The sequence below is a fragment of the Alligator sinensis genome, unplaced genomic scaffold (assembly GCF_000455745.1).
Source record: "Alligator sinensis unplaced genomic scaffold, ASM45574v1 scaffold350_1, whole genome shotgun sequence".
Classification (NCBI taxonomy): Eukaryota; Metazoa; Chordata; order Crocodylia; family Alligatoridae; genus Alligator; species Alligator sinensis.
Window position 1 is genome coordinate 56,375 of NW_005843047.1, and position 20,466 is coordinate 76,840.

Genomic DNA, 20,466 nt, shown 5'->3' on the forward strand with positions numbered 1-20,466 from the left:
TAAATCTGTAGGCCAGATACAATGTGAAAAGCTTTGCAAGAACCCTCAAAAATCAATGTGCTGATGTTAAAGAGGAACCTCTTAATTCTGAGCACATACTCTGGTAGTCATTCTATTTGGAAAAGGACATTTAAATAACAAATAGTTGTTATTAAAACTGAAGGCTTAAATTTCAGCTCATCTTTATTGCAGTGTTCCTTGTTAGTCTTCAAGCCAAGGGTTGTGGGGTGACAGTCAGGGTTGGTGGAAATCCAAACACAGACACCTCACATTTTGAAGATGGCATTGCTATTATCCAAATATACCTACTCAGCTCTGTAGTTAAGTTAGAAAGAAAGGGGTTTTTTTTAAAACAAATTAAAGTTTAAACTTCCCAGTATTGCACATGGAGCCAAGCTTCCTCACTGACTAAATGGAGCCAGAATTTCATCCTTAAAACATTTTATAATCTCATTATTAATATTTATAAACATATTAGAATAAGTGATACTGAATTCGGGTTAAAATGTTTTCGATAACCTAATCATGTAACTGAAGTTGTTTGGAAAAAAGGGACATTTTTCCTGAAAAATTGGAAAAACTGATTTTTGTTTTGACTTTTCATTAAAAATCTGAATGGCACAGGCAATCAAGAAACATGTGCTTTTCTAAAAGAAAAAGAGCATTTCTTTTCCTGAGGAAAGCTGATCCTTCCACCAAATTTCCTTTAGTTAAAAATCACTTTTCTGCCCAAATAAGTGTTTTTATGTAATTCTGTAAAACTAATTCTATATTAGGAAATATGAGGGAGAGATGTCTATAAAATGCATTTCTACCGTTCCTTCTATATTAGGAAATGCCAGAATTAAGGTTGCTCTAACTTTTGAATGCCTGACATTGCAACATAAAATATGTTATTTGAGCATGGTAGGTACTAAAAATGAAGAGGCATCTTTAAGTTGATGAAAATCTAATGTTCAGTGTTTGAACTGGAAAGATGCACTAAACAAATGAAGCTGAGATATTTACAATTCTGTTTTAAATTAGTATGCAGGATACCTTGGAGCTGTTTTTCCTTAGGGGGAGCTTTGACCTCTTCAATCACAAAACATCACAATAATGGTAATTTTCAATCACTCAATTGGGACAGCCTAATCAGTGTCCATCCACATCCTGCAACAGTGCCTAAGGCGCACAAGCATTGATTTTTTTTTTTTGTCAGAAGAGGCAGGAGTTAAAGAGGAAAACCAAAACAGAAATGTCTCCCCTAAAAATAGATGCTCTTTGGTATCATTCAGGAAAGCAAAGTTGTGATATCTCATGTTTTGGAGTAGAGGAATTGCCATGTTTGCACAAATGTAGATCTTATGCCTCTCTCTAGCGAATATGAAAATCTTATTTTACATGGTTTAATTTGGAAAAAGCGTAACAAAAACTGGCAATGTTATTTTGCTGAGATTTTCTTTATATTACAGTTGGACCCATTTTTGTAGTCATTATTTGATGCAAGATGAAACAGTCGCATGTACATATGGTTTTCCCTCAAAAGTTATACTTTGCAAGCAAATACTTTGTTTTGTGTGTGGTATTTATTTAGCTGAAATCTAGTAAGAACCAGATTTATTTCAAAATAATGTATAGTGTAGTGTTAGGCATCTGAACATCAAGTATAATTTTAAGTATACATTTTCTCATCTATTAAACTTGAGCTTGAAACAAGTAAAGTTTTAACTTATCTATTTTGTACCTTAGCCTCTTAGTAAAGAGTTTCTGAAAAAAATAGCTACATCTATCTTCTCTAAACTCCATTCCCTTTATTCATCTGTGTAATTACTGCTAGCAGGAACTTAACTCTTGGCTAAGCCTTCTCCCTTCTAAATATCTTATTTATGTGAATCTTCCTACTCTTATTTTTTGGAAATGTTGCCTGAATCCAAGTCAATTTCAGGTACTTGTTTGCTTAAACTCACATTCATCCCATTATCTACTTTTGACTTAACTGCAATAATTCCCTCATTTTACTGTTGTCTTCACTGCTGATCAAGTCTTCCTGCTTCTGTGTATTTTTGTTTGTAATCCTTGGTGCGACGCTACCTGTGGTCGTGTCCAGATGTTTGGAACCTGGGATGCCAGGTAGCTTTACCCCTGTTCAGCTCACCTAGGAGTGGCTAGGAGTTCCCTGAGAGAAAGGGCTTCCTTTCACACTGACCTTTGCAGACTCAAGAGTAACTATTTACACTTAAGGGGTTGTCAAGATAACAAATACAAAATGAATAACTTATGCACTATGTTAAATACTCATTGTACCACTGTTCTCTGCTGCCCTGCTTCCATCCCCCACGACCTGGTGTGGCAGGGAGCAGAGAAGCCATGTGGGGATCTCCTTGCCCACCTCTGCTTGCCCCACGCTGCCCTGGTGATGTGCCTCCTGTACCTACCACTGGTTTGAGAGGCACAGCCCCGTGCCACTGCCCTTAGTGCAGACCTGCATTCAGGAGGTGTGTTGCCAGGGCAATGTGAGGTGAGCAGCTGCAAGCGAGTCTTTTCTGCTCCCTGCTGCGCCAGGTCATGGCGGAGGGAAGCAGGGTGGCAGGGAAAGCAGCCCCAACTGGACTAGGTCGTGGGACAATCTGAGCCTGGCGGCTCGTACAGAGGGGTGGGCAGGCAGCTCCCACTGCCGCCGGGCTCGGATTGTCCCACGACCCAACTCGGCCAGGCCCGCATTCGTGGGCTGCTGACCTGCCAATTGCGCAGTGCGAGAGGCAGGCACAAAACACCCCCCACCCTGCCATTCAGATGGGTGGGGGCGGAGAAGCACCGCAGTGTGCTGCACAGGGCCGGCCGGCACATCCCTCCCCTTCTGATCCCCCTCCCCCTTCCCTACCCCCTCTCCCAGGTAAGAGGCAAGCGTACCAGGGGAGATGCTGCCACTATGCCCTGGGTGCGCTCTATCCCCACCCACTGGTGCATACCCCCTATAAGCTGTCTAAGTACCGCTAGGTGTATGCCAATGCCTGATTGACCACCCCGTGCATTAAAGATAAATAAAAATGATTTTTATACACTACACTGTACAGTATTCAAGTCCCTAACCCCATTTTCCCCATAAGCCTTTAGTTTTACCAACCATGGTTTTGCCAACCACGGGAACTTTACAGACTCCTGTGGTTGGCAAGGAAAACCTGTAACAAAGTAGTAAAGGATTACTTGAGCTCTAAGATTGAGCTGTATTTTGTAGCAGCATCAAATAGTAAAGATGAAGATATTTACTATAAAGGCTATTTGGGTTTAACGAGACAGTTAAATTATTACTGGAAACAAATAATTAGCTTCAAGCTAATCAGATATGCCACAGTTAGGGAGATATTCTGACCACATGGAAGGAAATCATAAGGCTCTTGCTGATTTTTGCAAAACCAGGACTTCACTCCTCTTTCAGCTCTTTTCCAGCCATCTCGAATCTAATTGGACTACTCAGCTGGTCTCTTGAGCAGATGCTCAGCCTTAGCCTGGCTCAGCAATGCATTTTCTCTTTTCCTCAGAGGTCATTTATTTGGCTTCATTAAGTAAGCCCACCAGTGCCTCCATACCAACCATCAGCACAGTTCCACTTCGCTGTTGTGCTCAGCTTTTTTCCTCCCCTATACCAAATGAGTGTACATGGTTTTCATCTCCATGACCATCTGTTGTTTGATATCACCCAGTTCTTCTCTAACCTCTGCTTCATTGTTTGATTTCCACTCTCCCCCCACCACATTCCCCCATTTTACACTTGCCTGTATTGTACTTCTACAAGATTCTGAATAATATATTTTCCCCAGTCTATGTTGAGGCTATTTGTGCAATAAACTACTTCTTCTTCCCTCCCTTGTCCCATCTAAATGGGGTCGCTGTTGTAAATCCTGGCTTTCCAACAGCTTTGGTCACTAGATTTGTTTCTTGGATCTGCATCGTAATGATTTGGCAGAGGTGAATGCTCTCCCTGATGCTAACCCTCCTTTATCCAGGCTTCGGACCAGCATTGGATGGGTAGTATTGCTCATCCATGGTGGAGTTTTATTTGTGCAATAAACCTAGTACATTTAGCTAAAACAGTGATGCCAGCCAGGTACATTATCTATAGAGGCAGTCACCCTGGGTAAAGCATGCCACAAGTGACACAAACAGCTTCTATGTGTGTGACATTGCAGATTGAGAAGGGGACAGGCAGCAGAGTGGCAAATGGGGCAGAGAGGAGAACACAGAGCAGCAGATACAGCAGGGGAGGGGGTGTCAGAGTAGCACTTGGGAAGGGTTTGTGGCTAACTTGTGGCACACCTCCCAAAAAGGTTAGCCTACATTGATCTATGACATGGAATTATCCAGTGGAAGGTGCAGTGGTTAGATCTTTATTCAGTTTTGCTCATTAGCCTCTGTTCTGATGCTACTTGGAGGGGCAATAGTTATTTACAAAGGGTTCCAAAAGCAACTGCTTGCTAATTTAGATAGCACAAGAAAAAGAGATTCAAACAGAACCCCAGAATAACTGTACATTCTATTCTGCCTCGCATTCCTCACCAATCAGGAGTAGGTCTTCATGAATGGTGCCAGAACATATCATTCTTTACAGGACCTCTCTCTATAAGTTCAGCCGTTTCTTCTGAATTCTGGAGTCCGCTTGCTTTTCTAGCCTAGGGACAGACATTACACATAACTGGTGTAAGTGATCAGAAACTGGTTGAAACCTGTAACATAACAGATGTTTGGTGCACATAAGCCAGTTTGATAATGGCTGAAACAAGTTTGAGATAAACCTGGTTGAATGTAGTATCAGACTTAACTGATTTGGCTCAAGCCTGTGTATGGAATGCCTGTCCCAGAACCCTTGCTGGTTTAAGATAAACCAGACACCCCCAGCATCCTAGCTTGCTCTCTGGGGTGGGCTCGGTGGGGCTCTCTGCTCCACAGCAGGCAGGGCTGGCCCCTCCCCTCTGCATCTGTTTGGCTCCCCCCTGCTCAACAGGGATTATTCCCCCTCCCCCTCTGCCTTATGCAGACACCTCCGCACTAGCTAGCAGACCACATGCTGGCTATAGTCTTGAGGCAGACAGGCTTTTTGGAGCTGATCCACAGGTAGCTAAATGTCCTTCCTTGGAAACACTGTTTGAGAAGATCTGTTTGCTCCCCACCACCACCACTGACTGCTAAGCACAAATTCCCCCCTCCCCTCTGCCTTGCTGAGAAAGTTTCTGTGTATTAGCTAGCAGACCACATGCTGGGTCTGTGCTACATCAGTAGGTAGCTGGTAATGTCTCTCTGTTTCCTTAATGGGGCAATAAGCACTGAGATAGGGGTGATAAACACTGTTATCAGTCTCCCCTTCCCCCCAGCTTGCTTGCCTGTCAGTTTGCTTCAGACAGTATATGGAAGCAGGAAGGGAGAATGAAAAGCTCCATATCTTCAACAGATGCTTGCATTGCACACCCCCTCTTGCCTCGGAGTGCTACCTTGGGGCTGCAGGCTGGCAACACTCCCTCCCCTTGAGCAGCAAGCAGGGAAAAGCCTATGATGGTGGAGGCAGAGTGGGGGTTTACACCCCCACCCTAATCAGAGCCTCCTGCTGGGGCCTGGCCATGTCCCCCTCAGCTCAGCACTGGAAGGGAAGGCAGGGCTGTTTCAGCGCTCCCCAACTTCTAGCCTGAGCCACTGCAGGCATGTGCCTGAATTTTCTCAGGCCAGAGAGACTGTCTGTATGGTTGGAAACCAGTTCAGCCTAGCCAGGTTAGATTAACCTGTAAAGGTTGAATCAATTCAGGCTCAGGCTTTTTGAATGTATGTCCCTAGCCCTGGAGTCTCCTCCAGCCTACTTCACTGGGTCCTGACAGGCATCCGCTCTCCCTCTGCCTTGGATCATCTAAGATAACTTATTCTTCATTCTCCTCCATTTATGAGTTTCTCAGGCTTTGTGGTTTTTAAGACACAGCGCTCACACCTGATCTCATAGTTTTACTTCTAGGGAAATTCCATTCCTTCAAACCTCAGCCACCTAGAGAGAAGTTAGAGGAAATTGATTCTTCTACCTTCAGTCATCCCATTGTTCTAAGGCACTCCTATTTGAGGAGGGTGATCATTATTTTCTTCTGGCGATTCACTAGCGTTACCTAAAAGGAGAGAAGTATTAGCATTCTTCTGTCCCTAGCATTTCTTGTTTGTCAATAACTGATCTACATAGTACTTTTGTTTCTTTAAACCTTTTTTTCCTTAAAACAAAAGATAGCACTTGTTCTTATTGATGTTCTCTTTAGTCTGGAGAAGACTGAAAATGGATTTAATAGCAGCCTTCAACTACCTGAAGGCGGGGTTGAAAGAGGATGAAGTTAGACTGTTCTCAGTGGTGGCAGATAAGAGAGCAAGGAACAGTGGTCTCAAGTTGCAGCAAGGGAAGTTTAGATTAGATATAAGGAAAAACTTTCTCATGAGGAGGGTAGTAAAGCATTGGAACAGGTCACCCAGAGAGGTTGTGGACTTTTCTTCCTTGGCAGTTTTAAGACGTGGGTAGACACGGCCTTGGCCGTTGAACAGATTCTACGATGATTTTAGAAAAGGATCTATATAGATAAGTCTTTCATATTCCCAGACTAATTTATTGTGACTGTACTCTTTACATGTTATTGAAGTATAATTAGTCATTAGTTCTTTTTCACAAACTGCTTTAATAATGATGTTTAGGGCTGTGAAATTAAACTATTTATATTATCAATGTTAATGTTACTACACTTGACTCGTCAAAAGGTATTGGTAGAAGAGTATGAAATATGGTTTGTTAATAAAACATTTGAGCTAACTGTGTGTGAGTGCACCTGTGCACATGCACATGATTGCCTCTGTATTCTATATGAACACCACTATACTATGTTATGCATGTGGTTATAACTAAATTAATATAACTATTATAAGAGCAATGATATATGTATCTATAAAATTATACACAAATAATTGTATTTAAACATTATAAAGGTTTCAGTATCAATCACTTAAAACATTTAAAAGGCTCTTAATTTAATGTCCTTATGCCTAAATATTAATTGTAGTCTTTAATGACATATTCACAAATCTTACTTCCACAGGGCTTCTGTACACTGCATAGAAACGAGGGTGATCACTTAATGAACTGCTATTCAGTATTTTGATTTCTCTTTTTTGTTCAATGTATGGCCCTATGCCTTATTCAGATCTTGCTCAGAACTTTAATTACACATTTCTTCATGGGCTTCTGCGAAGTACTCATAAACTTACAGATTATACCTTATACTTAATATGAAATGCAAATATATGTGCATATGTGTTTTATTTGTTTCCACTTTCAAAGTCCATCACAGCCTATCTCCATCTAATTTTTCATCTCAGCGTAGAAAGGTTGACTCCTGCCTTCAATCTGTCTTTGATACCATTCTCTATCACCTGCCACTTACATTTCCAAACAAGCAGCTTTATACTTTATTCAGTGTTGCCATTCACACTTATTAGGAACTTCCTGTAAACTTCAACAGAGATTACTAATTATTACCTTTCCAGTTCTTCTTAAAACTTAACAAGTGTAATCACCACTACCTGTTATGTTGACTCTCTGTTCCTTGTGCTCTCCTTTCTGTCAGTATCTACCAAGTGAATTCAGTTTTATGTTTACTTTGAAGCAGGGATCATCTTTTTATGCTGTGTTTGTACAGCACCTAGCACAGTGAGACTCTCGGCAATGACTAAAGCACATAGGTACTATGATAATAAGTATTAGCTGTAGTATATGAACACTGATAAATTTATTTTAACACCTGTGCAAGGTGAGTGGGTCTTTTCTCTACCGTATGCATCAGGAATTAAGGCACAAAAGGATTTTGGTTAAAATTTTGGGTGCCCAATTTGAGATATACAAGACCTGATTTTCCTGAGTATGTGGTATTATATATTCATAGAAAGCTCAGTTCCCCTTGACTTTAGTTGTAGCTCTGAGTGCTAAGCTCTTCACCAAATCAGAACATTGTGTCCATAACTGTACCTAGACTCCTGGCAGCCTTGGCAAACTTTTAGTATGGGGACCCCCATTCACCAGAGATAATGATGATAATAATTACCATTTTCAGGCCCCCTTGCTGTCTGGGCCCTGGGCAGCCACCCAGTTTGCCTATGCCTGTGTCTGGCCCTGATCAGGTCACAAGACAGGCACCTTAAAAATTATGATCTCACATTTTTTGACTACCTTTGGTCTAAGTAATTTGCCCTGCATCATACAGGAATTCTGTGGTAGAGCCAGGGATAGAATCCAAGTCTCTAAGGCAGAACTCAGCTGCGAGTCATGGAAAGCACTGGGAGTATAAGCTCCCTGCTCAGTGGTGTAGAATAGATAAATACCTGGCACAGTCCACAGAAACTAGGAACTGTAATTGCAGGGAAATGCAGTTGCAGCCTGTTTCGTCCCAGACTGGCACCACAATAGTGTGGGTGGAATGCACAGAGATTTTTAGCTGCAATCTAGCACTTCTCCACTCACCATGTGCAAGCTGCTATCTTTCCAAGAGATGTAATAATGTCAGAGAGATGTGGCTTTTCATGGGGAGAGGAAAAGGACCATCCCTGGCACAAAGATTACCCTCTGCCAAATGTCATCTTCCATATTCTGACAGCACTGTGGTACTAAAAAAATAAAATAAAAATGCCCAGAAATTTTTAGTTTAGGCAAGAATAAATTATTGTCCTTTAGCCTTGTTCTCAGATGCAACAGAACTGCTGTGTCTACAATTACATTTTAAAAGGCAGACAGAAATTTAGCCTGAAGCAAACATCTGGAACAGGAAAATTTCAGACTGAAAAGCTGAAGTTTGGTAAAGTTAAAAAAAAACATAACGTGGTCTTATTATTAGAAGTATTGGGCAACCGTATGTGCAATGACTGTAAGCACCAACTATCATAAAACTTAAGCCATTGTCCTTATCCCTGGTACATTTTTACAGGACCTCTGAGCTGTAAAAGTGCACTTATGGATATTTTAAACAGCAGTAATGCAGAAGTTTGTTTATGAATATTTTTAAAATGTGTTACTAGTTATGGCCCACTCTGCAGGCTATGAGGAGAATTGTTACATTAGTACATGTGCATATTAATGTCTGTGAGTACAATAGTGTGTGTATACACAAATATATGCATTATATTCTCTGTGTGTGTGTGTGCGTGTTGCAATTTCATGCGACTTAATAGTTGCTCTAATTGTAACGTTCTTGTATGCTTTTAATTAGGGTTGTGCTAAATTCCTAGTTGACAATATGTTATTTAGTGGGAAAGTTGTGTTTGTACAAAGAGTAGGTTCTATATCTATCTGCCTATTTATCTATCTAATCTCTGAAATGGTACGAAAATTATTTATTTGGTTTGATCTTGGTAAAATATGTGGCATATACAAAGTAAGTTATAGTGTATATGGCACAAAGGATTTATCAGTACTGATTTGGGGTTCGGATTCCATAAACATTGTAACTTTTTTCATATTGTTCTGCACAGTGTTGTAGTCTATGGAGGTCAATTCAGTTATGTTCACAGGAAAGCATAACAACATCTTTCTCATAATATATAATGACTTTCTATGTATAGAAGCATTATGATAATAATGTACAGTATCTGAGGCAACAAGTACATACTAGTGAGATGCTAGACATCTTTTCTTTTCCAACAGTATCAATCGTATTTCGAGCTCTACACCATGGTCTCCAGTCACAATGTTGATCTGTATATAAAAGGTGTTATTTCTTCAGGCCTAGGTATTGTGGATCCTGGGCTTTTCACATGTAATTTTTGAGGAGCGATACATTTTGTGAGGAAGGATAAAAGGGTATTTGTTTTTGGCTGCTATTTCTGAAGATGATCAGTGGCCTAGGGTACTAGGGTAAATGTTGGGGAGATGAATTGATAAATGAAGAGCTGGAGAAAATATATAATATTTGTTTAATACATAATTCTGCATGTAGTTACATGCATATCCTCTCTATATTTTTGAGATACACATACATTTACATTATTTTAAACACAGATTATAAATGCAATGTATACAGTAGCCACAAAAACAGTTTTTGTTGGTGCAAGGAAGACTTCCTGTACATACAGTAAAAGAAATGCATTGTTTTCACCTTCCACATCTATCTGGCAGAAATATTTAAAGGACACTCGCTGAAAATTTATGAGATGACATCTTTATGTAAAGCTTGTGGTAGACATGAGATAAAAGCCTTTAAAATAAGCACAGAATGGGTAGCCTCAACACAAGCATTCCTGTGCTGCATTATAGTGTGCCTAGAAAAGAATGTCTCCAAGAATATCAGCATAATTAGATCATCATATTCAAGTTCTGGGTTTCAAAATGTTCTGAAGAATTAGGTATGCACTGCCCATTGCATTTCAATGGGAGTTCAGCACCTAATTTTCTTGGGATCTTTTAAAAATTCTAGCTTCAGTGTCAAGCTTTTCTGAAGAGATTGCCAACAAAACTGCCAATTGTAATGGTCTTCTCTAAGGTAAGCATCTGTCCTCTGTAAACTGGAGTTAGGCCATGCCTGGTCTTCTCGGCCTCTCGCAGGCTCAGATCAAGTCCTACACTTACCTGGCAAGGGAAACACCATGATCACTGAGGCGGTCTTCCCACCTGCACCTGGGGAGGACTGCTTTCCTGGCACAGGGATAGTATTAGCACCTGCCAGGGTGATTTATAGTAAACCTCCCACTTAGGTGCTGGAGTGGAAAGGTCTTAGCTTTATGCCCACTTTATGGAAAGGGGAGACTCCCCCCTGCTTGCTCCTGCAGCCATATGGCTGAGAGCAAGCAAAATTCAGGGGCATCCAAACCCTAAGCCTCCAGGCTTGGGACTGCAAGTAGGATGCCTGCCAAAAGATTTGGAAACATCCTGCACCCCCATCTGGGGCTTCAAATGATTGCCAGTAGTATGGCCAATTATGGTTCTGGACTGAACCATGGATTTAGAATTTGATTTGGCAAATTTGGCTTGGAATATGGAAAATTTAAAAAGAATGTGCTTTGAGCACCCACTGTCATTTAACAGTGTTTACTCCCTATTGACCTCAGCTGTATTTGGCCCTGTGAGCTAGAGCTCATAGCTAGTTATCATTCCCAGAACTCTTATGTTCCCAGCTATTTTAAGTATTCTGTAATTTAGCTGTTGTTTCTGAGTTTAGGTCAACATTAGTTTAAACAGTGATAATCCCATAAGACTTCAGTAAGTAGTCAAAGGAGTATATCCACAGTTGTTCAAAGAGGGCAGCTATTCAGATCGGTCTGTTTTACCACAGGAATGAATTTGCTTTGACATTTCATCCTTACTTTTGAATTTCCTTTTTCGCGTGTTCAGGTTGTCTGATCTTGATTACAGCTTTGAGACCATTTGAATTTGAACATGTTTTGTGGTTCATTTCTTTCCATGCTGTAAGGGAAAGAAAAAGGGAAGTGGAAACATGCTGTGAAGTGCAGCTATTCTTTAGAACCAGCACTAGACCAGGCCAGGTATGTGTTAGCGTGCCAGTTCTGTACTTGTCTTTGCTGCCAACTGTGTTCATTTTCACAACTTAGAGAAGCTATCCTGGATCCAGCCAACATTTATTTTTCCTAATTTGAATACTATTGGGCATGCTCTTGTGAATGGATTTTTTAAGACTTAATATTCTGGTGGTGTTGAAAGCTGAATGATGTTTTTTTATACACATTCATGGGATAGTGTTGGCTCTTGTTTTTACAGGTCTGCAACAGAAAGAAGTCCTCTTTGACTTCAATGGGCTTTTTGCCTGTCAGTCTCTTTATTCCTAACTATATTAGCAGTAAGAGACTAGAGCTATAAATTACTTTTCTATGTATTTATTGTGTAATAATTGTCCTACAGTAATACATGCTTTGCCATACTGACATATGCAGTAACTTAATAGTAATTTCTAAATGTCTTTCACTAAGCTTCTTTTAATTTAGGCCCTACTGAAATCTGGCCATCATTTAGGGATTTATTTTTTTTATAACAGGAAAAATTACTATTAAAAATAACCCCCATGGGTATAATCATTAGGATATTTGTTAACAAATCTACCACTTTCAGATATAAAATTTGGAGCTTTTGTACATTAAACCTTTTCCCCTTTTACGTCCAGGGTTGATGTAACTAGTTCCAAAAGGTGTTTTTAATGGTTCTGTTTCTGAGATATTCATTAATATTGACAAGACTCCTCTTTTCTGGTTTACTAGACTACATTTTTAATATGGATTTAATTCCACTAGGAGTCAGGGTGGTGAAACGTGTTGTATGGCAGCTGGCACAATAGCATTTTTAATCAAATGATAGAATCCAGCTGGTAGGGAGCTGGCTGATTTGAGACAGACATGTCTTATGCAGATCTTCCTTATTTCTTTAATAAAGAGTATTAATTACCTTTTGGATATTCCTGAACTGTTGATAGGGGGAAAGCAAACACCTAGATCCATTAGAAGTAAAAATGATTATATGATGCAAGTAAAAAAAAAAAAAAAAAAAAAAAAATGCAGCTTAGAAGACAGTGTGGATTTAAAATTATGTGAAATAAATGTATGTAAACTTGTATACAACATAAGATTACCTCTGGTTTGCAGACATGCTTATAATTATTTGGCACAAATTCTTTGCTATACCCCTTATATGCTACATTTGGTCCTCTTTAACTACCTGCTGTTGTCACTAGCAACAGACACTCTCTCCAAGTTGGATGTTAATTCTTATGCTGTACTTAAATGGCCATGTTACAGAACAACAGCTTGGGTGATGAACCCCAGAAACGTGTCTTTCAAATGGGGGTTGAGTTAAATATTGTTTTATGCTTTGCTTTTCCAGCAATACATTTTTTTTCCCCCCCTTAGTCTCGCTCAAAATTTTAGTTATTTGTATATATGGTTGAGGAAGATGCATCAACAAGTATCACACAGGTGCTACACATTCCTGGTGACTTTTTCAATGTCAATAAGCCTAAAACAGTGGTGCCCAATTCATGGGGCTGGTGGGCCAAATGAGTGTTTTAGGGCTGATGTGCAGACCAATCCAACACATGAAGCCAGTCTATGGGCTCGATCTGGTACATAGAGCTAATCTGTGGGCTTATTCCAATTTGTAGAGCCACATCATCTGGCCTGTGGGGTCCCCAGGGGTTTGGGAATTTAGCAATAATTAATGCTGACACCACTCAGTTTGCCATTTCCAGACCTGTGGGGAGGCCCGCAGGGCAGATACCAGTACTGATACAGGCTGGGGACTGACTGGCAGCAGCTCTGTAGAAAAGGACCTGGGGGTTACAATGGGCAGTAAGTTGAATATGAACCAACAGTATGGCCTTGTTACGAAGAAGGCTAATGGCATACTGGGCTGCATTAGTAAGAACATTGCCAGCAGATTAAGGGAAGTGATTGCCCCCCTTCTATTTGGTACTGCACATGATGAAGCCATATGTGGAATACAGTGTCCAGTACAGAAAAGATATGGACAAACTGGAGTCTGGCAGAGAGGAATGAAAATGATTATGGGGCTGGGGCACATGATATATGAGGAAAGCCAAGGGAACTGGGCTTATTTAGTCTACAGAAGAGAAGACCGAGAAGGGATTTAATAGCAGCAGCCTTCAACTACCTGAAGGGGGGAGCTAGACTGATGGATGGTGCTAGACTGTTCTCAGCGGTGGCAGATGGCAAGAAGGAGCAATGGTTTTAAGTTGTAGCAAGGGAAATTTAGGTTAGATAATTGGGAAAAACTCTCTCATTAGGAGGATAGTAAAGCAGTAGAACAGGTTACCTAGAGAGATGATGGAATCTCTCCATCCTTGGAGGTTTTTAAGATATGGTTATACAAAGACTTAGCTGCAATGATTTAGTTGGGGATGGTTCTGTTTTGCACAGGGGGCTGGACTAGATGACCTCCTGTGACCCCTTGCAACCCTAATTTTCTATGATTATATGATTCAGATGACAAAGCAGTGTGTGCTGAATCTGGCCAATAGGCTAGATTTGGCCCACCCTGACCTAGAATAAGCAAGCAGGCACGATAGGAGTCTCTTTCTCTCTATTTTTTATCATCACCTGATCCTTCTCATGTTTAGTCCTGTGCTATTAAAAAAATAAAAAGGCACCTGCAAGCAGAAAAATAAAGATTTTTTTTTCCAATGCTTTGGCCATAATCAACCTTTTTCCCCCCAATATGTTTATCCATGTACATTATGGCTAGTTCCAATGGCAGTATTATCTTACTATTAGTTGACTGGCTGCATTCAGCACAGTACTAACATTGGATATAACATGGCCTTGTTGGAAGCAAAGGCAGACTCCCATTGACTTAAGTGGGTTGGGGTTTCAACCAGTGTCCTGCAGTGTGTGCAATTTAGAAGCCCAGTTCTTGGAGGAAGGTGATAACTTTCCATTTATTTTGTAGTGAAAGGAAATCAGTGCCTGAATATCAGTGTCAGTGTCTGAATCAAGCTTTCAGTAAAAGCAAAGGACACTGTATCTGGTCTTGTATACCCTTCTTCACTTAAAGTTGTTCTTATTCCTTCACAGCCCCACTGAAACCATTTAAGGGACTAAGGATTTACTGCATGATTCACAGAAAACAGGTTCAAGTTTTATACTGTCAAAGTTCAGTTTTAAATTATTTTTAAATTTTAGCTTTTAGTATTTAGTGGTGAATCGAAGGGACAAGGGGATGGTATAGCGGTGCAGAAACATGCTCCTTTCTAGTGTCGTTGCTACTGTTACCATCTGTTCTAGGTTTAGAACCACTCCTGCTCCACTCCAGCCACGGGCTGTTGCTGTGCAAAGTATTGGTCTTGGCAGGGACAGAGGTGGTGGTGCACAGTGTTCCTTCCAGCACCTGTTCACAGCCATCAGAAACACCTGCAAAGCAGGAAGGGCAGGCAGAGAAGAGGGCCTGGAAGGAGGAAACTGCATGCTGTTGCCATTGTCCCCAGCCATGCCTGGCTCCCTGCATAGCCACTCCCCAAATACCCTCAGCTGGAATGGGGCAAAAGTGGCTCTGGGGTCTCCTCCCCAGCCCCAGGTCAGCCAGTGACAGTGGCAGTAGCATCAGTGATTAGCAGGCTCTCTCCCCTACCCTTTATATGCCTGTTCCCTGCCTGGCTTCCTGGTGTCCCTTATCAACTCTGGGGCTCTAGCCATGCCTCACTGCCATCCCCCTGTGGTCTGAGATGTACACACCCCTCACTTAGGAAATTCTGGGTCTTCCCATGTCAATATTCAGTATCATCTGGAAAAGCTTTCTGAAGTGCTATGTAGAGGGACAGACTACTGTATAGATTATCATGCTTAACTTTATAGCTATAAAATTATCTGATAAGATTAATCACCAGACTATTATGCGAAGGTAACTCTCCAAGTTATGAAAAGGACTGTAAATTGAAAACTGAAGCCAAAATTTATTAAACTTTTTTTTCCCCATTATGGTCTTGAAAATACAAATAATCACATGGCTCAAATTTATTGTTTTTATTATTTCCAAAATGCCTTTGGGCTTTCTGGTAATATAGCATAGTGTAAGTCCGTAATCTCTTTTCGTAGATCTTTACTTGCTTTTTCTGTTACCATTTTATATAAATAAAATATTGAAAACATAAGAATTAGAAGCATTTTAACACTTGGAGGTGGTAAAAACTTCAGAAAGGAATAAGTGGGCAAGTCTACATATGCACTTTAATGCACAGTAAAATATTCTACTGTGCATTAAAGTGTAGCACACAGAGCTATGACGTTATGGTAGTGCATTAAGCAAATGCGCTACTGCATATTAGCACAGGCTAATGCACATTAATTAAGGACCTCACATTGGTGGTACTAAATTTTAATGCACATTAAAAAGGTGCAGTAATGCACATGTAGAATAAACTGAGAAATGGCAGATTTTAAAACAAATACAATAACATTTCTCCTTTTAAGATCTTGGAAGCTTTATGAATCCATTTTGCCAAGAATGTTTTGATAGCCCAATCACTTTTGACTGGGCCAGCTATAAAACAGGCTTTCTAATTTTGTGAAAAATTCTGAGCTTTTAACTTTGTTTTCTTTCTGTATTGTGCAAGACCTTTCTATAGCTTAAAGTAAAAAAAAGGAGAGAAAACCATTGCAGAATAGCCAGTTGGTTAGATATTCACTTGGAATACAGGACCTGATGGGCTTGTAGGACTCCATAGGGACTTAAACCTATGTATCTCTCACCCACATCAGAGGAATAGATTAACCGTACTACTGGCTATTCTGAAATAGAGAAATAAAGTGACTTTTCTCCTTTCTTACTGGCATCAAAGTTTTTTGAATATACCTGAAACATTCCTTTAAAGAGGATTTTTTTTTTCTAAACCCGATATTTCTCTGCACAAAGCTTTGGTTTAAAAAAAAAAGGTATTTTTCAACAAAAAAATTTTTGTTGAAAAGTTCCCAACTGCCACGGCGTGGGGTCCTGGAGGATGGCTGTGATCTTCCCAAGGCCCCCTTACTGTGCCAAGTTGGCCCAATGGGCACCCTCAATCCTCTCCCACCACGTCTTTGATGACAATATATAATTGGGAAGCTGCCTTTCACGCCTTCTTGGTCACGGTTAGCTGTACATTCTGACCCTGTGGCTTCCCAGACCCCTGGTAGGTCCTGCTCCAAGATAGATGGTACCACAGTTGTTTCAGGGCACCCTAGCCTTATGGGCCATGTATGGCTCCAGCCACCCCTTTACTATGCCCCAAGCCTTGCCAATAGAATTGACGTTGTTCAGTTAGGGACTTGTTATAATTTGGCACCTTTGTCCTCTCTGGCCCCTGTGCTGCCCTGTCTTGCTTTGCACCCTCTCTGGCACTTGGGCTCTCCGCAGCCCTAGTCTTACTCTGTGCCCTCTCTAGCACTCATCAATGCTGCCCCCTTCCCTGGGGCTTTTCAAAATGCTGCCCCCTTCCCTGGGGCTTACCACACCTGCACTGGGGCTTCTCAACTGCCCCCTTTCTGGGGCTGGGGTCAGTGCACCCTAAATGCTGCACTCTCACTGGCACTGGGGTTCCCACACCACTGTGGGTTCCCTATGAGGCCTCCTCCATCCCGTAATAGCCTCACCCAAACCACTGGTTTTAAACAGTAAACAAAGCACAAGCCCCTCAGCTATAACATAAACTGAAGCCACCCAGCTATACCAACATTACTCAAACCACCCCAGGGATGCTCCATCCTTTACCAGGCTTGTGGCTATACCTGCAGTCAGGCCCCTCCTCTCAGCTTGCTCAGAGAAAGCTCCTTCCCCTCCTTAGTTGCTGGTAGGGAACTCCCAGCCTGGGCTCAGCCCTGGGGTTTATATGTGCCAGGCCCTGCCCCTCCCAGTCAGCTGATCACTGGCAGGTGTGGGTCACTAACTACTCTGGTTGTCTTGTTGACCAACAGCTGGGCTCCTTATTCAATGCTAGGGCACTTTCCCTAGCAGTTTCCCCTCTAGGAGCAGGGCACCTTAGTGCTCTGCGACACCAACCCTTTCTAGTTTTTATTTTTTAGAATTGACCAGGGCCAGCCTAGAACACATAAAGAATTCTGTCTTTTCAGGGAGGTGGATTGGATGAGCTAATAGGGGGGGTTTTTTCTTTTTTTTCTATGGTTATGGAGTGATAAGGTAAGTGTAGCAAATGGAATAAGACTGTAATGATTAGTAGCACTATAGATATTGTTTCAGATACAGATTTATTGGTCTGAGTTGAAACACTCATTCAGATGCATAGGGTTAAACATACTGTGTGCAGTGATTTTGGTAGTAGCCTATTGGTTTTCATGAAACTGTTGGATTGGCAGGATTTATTTGAAAATTGATAAATAAAGGATCATTCATTAGCTATTCAGTTTTAAAATAACATCTCATTCAAAACTTACTGATTAGGCAGCCTATTGATCAAATAATCCAATTAGTGTTGAATGTTTGGTAATTGTTACTCCTAACCATAAGTGGGCCTATTCACTTTACACAGGTAGATTTATATACTTGTTTTAAGTGTTTTTCATATTTGTGCCTATAACAGAAAATAATAATTCATTGAGACCAGGATTGTTCAAGGATAATCAAATTCATCCAACTTTCCTGTCATTCTAGTGATATTGGTTTCAGCTCTATTATTATGGAAGTCCTTGTGTAAGGAAAAAGCCATTTTCACTACAGTTTTGCTAGTACTCTGAGAATAATTTTTAATGTTACTAAAGTGCAACCGATACATGCTGCGTCTTTCCCTGGAGACAGAGTGTGTTCCATCCTGGGCAGCAAATGGACTGAAACTTCTCTGAAGGGTAGGTTGTTATGATACCCATTTTACCTCCAATCTGAAAATTAGAGTGAAGACTTCACAGTAAATATTTCTCTGTTGTATTTGCATAGATTTATGCTCTTTAAAGATATTTATATTGCCCTCTCCTGTCATGAATTTGCTTCCTTTCTCCTTGTGCTAGCATTCTCACCAACTAAATTCCCGGATCTGGACTAGAGTGAACAGTGATGCTAAAACGCAAACAAGGAAGTAAATAAAAATATTACTCCAAGTTCCTTTACTAATAGTGAATCTAACTCGTTTACCCTGTTGGACAAGGACCTTAAGATAAATAGTTATAATTTAGCCACAAAGGAATGGAAAGCTTATGGGCTGGATTTAAAGGAATCCAGTACTTCTGGAATCTCAGTGAAGGCCCATATTTCACAGAGGGTTGTAGAAGGAACTGGAGAAAATAGGTTTCTGCAACGAATAGACATAGGATAAAAAAAAGCTAAACAACAAAGTGAATAAGAACAGAAAGCAAAACAAAACTCACAAGAAAAAAGATGGGATAGCAAAAGAAAAACCCGGGCCAGGCAGTTTTTATTTATTACCCAAGATCCACAAACCTGGCAACCCAGGACATCCCATTGCCTCTGGCATTGGCACTCAGAGGAAGTTCCTGGCTATGTTGTTTTATCCTATTCCCATACACCGCAGGAGCTACCAGCTATTTGAAAGACACCACAGATTTCTTAAAGAAACTGAGCTTCATTGACAAGTTTCCAACATATGCCATGTTAGCTCCCACAGATGCTACATCTTTATACACCAACATCCCTCATGAGGACAGATTACAAGCCATAAAGTGTTGTCCCTGACAAGAAAACTACTTCTGTTTTCAGTACACTGTTTTGCTTTATCCTCACCTGAAACTGTTTCAGGTCTGGGGACTCCCTATACCTATAAACAAATGGCACTGCCATGGGCACACTGTAAGGCTGCCCCCCCCCCAGTATACAAGCATATTTAAGACAGACCTTGAGGTTTGTTTCCTTTACAGCTGCTCCAAGGTGTTAACAATTTCCACTATGATAGTAACTCCAGAAAGTAACTCCATGCAGCAGACTCATTTTCTAGACCTTACAATGAAGATTTGCAGTGGCCACGTCACTGCCACGTTGTATTGGAAATCAACTGACTGCCACGGCTACCTTCATGCCACCAGCTTTCACCCTAAGCACACCATTAGATTTGTTGTCTGCAGTCAAACTCTACATTACAGTTGGTTCTGTTCTGTTCCCACTAACCAGGATGAACACCTTAAAGCTCTAGAGCAGGGATTCCTATAATTACAATACAGTCCCAAAACTGTAGCCACTCAACAAAGCCAGACTCAGGCCTCACTCAACCTACTACAGTACCAAACCTAGGACAAGGACAACAGAATCCCTCTGGTTGTCACCTACAGCCTTAAGCTTTGAGCACCTTTGACATCTCATTAATGACCTCTAACCCTGCCTGGAAAAGCATAACTTTCTCTTGTTAGTCATTGGGGACAAACCTCTCCTGGCTTACTGACAGCCTCCCAACCCCAAACAGCCTCTCTCATGCAACAGACTCCCATCTTCACCAAGGCACCAGGCCTTGCACGGGCCCAGGTGCCTGCTGTGCTTCTACATCAATACAGACCACATTACCAGTGGAACAAATAACAAGGAATATAACATAGAAGGTTCATTCACCTGTAACTTTACCAATGTTATATACACCATCACCTGCTTACAATGCCTCTCTTCTGTCTGTTGAAAAGACAGGGCAGTCTCTATATGAAAGAATGAGTGAACACTGATATCAGCTGCAGAAAGACACAAAAGCCAGTGGCAAAAACACTTCAGCCTCCCTCGACACTCCTGACCTCAGGATCACTTGCTGTTCTCAGATGGAAACAAATTAAACCCCAGTTTGAACAGAACCATTTAAAAACCAGTTTGAACAGAAAAATTAGAATCATAGAAAATTAGAGTTAGAAGGGACCTCAGGAGCTCTAGTCCCCTGCTCAAAGCAGGACCATCCCCAACTAAATCAAGAACAAGAAATAATTGAATATATGAAACAAGAAATCATCTACAATCTGGACTGTAAATATGGTTTAAGCAGGGACTATGGATTATCATCTCATTAC

The 20,466-nt window shown here is 41.0% G+C and overlaps 1 protein-coding gene and 1 long non-coding RNA gene across 10 annotated transcripts in view; one reads left to right on the plus strand and one right to left on the minus strand.

Moving 5' to 3' along the window:
* PAG1 (phosphoprotein membrane anchor with glycosphingolipid microdomains 1) overlaps nucleotides 1–20,466 on the plus strand; it is a 186,628-nt gene that overhangs the window by 53,964 nt on the left and 112,198 nt on the right. For 2 of the 9 annotated variants that reach the window (XM_006036974.3, XM_025193428.1), the window contains exon 1: nucleotides 18,143–18,321. The exons of the other annotated variants lie outside the window; for them this stretch is intronic. The gene's annotated coding sequence lies outside the window, so the exon portion shown is untranslated. Of the gene's footprint in view, nucleotides 1–18,142; nucleotides 18,322–20,466 lie in introns of those variants that run through there. 9 annotated transcript variants of the gene reach the window in all.
* Nucleotides 9,810–17,317, minus strand: LOC102377612. The gene is made up of 3 exons (XR_325302.2): nucleotides 17,251–17,317; nucleotides 11,335–11,434; nucleotides 9,810–10,600 (listed from the first exon to the last, which is right to left on the minus strand). It is a non-coding gene; the product is annotated as an uncharacterized LOC102377612 (long non-coding RNA).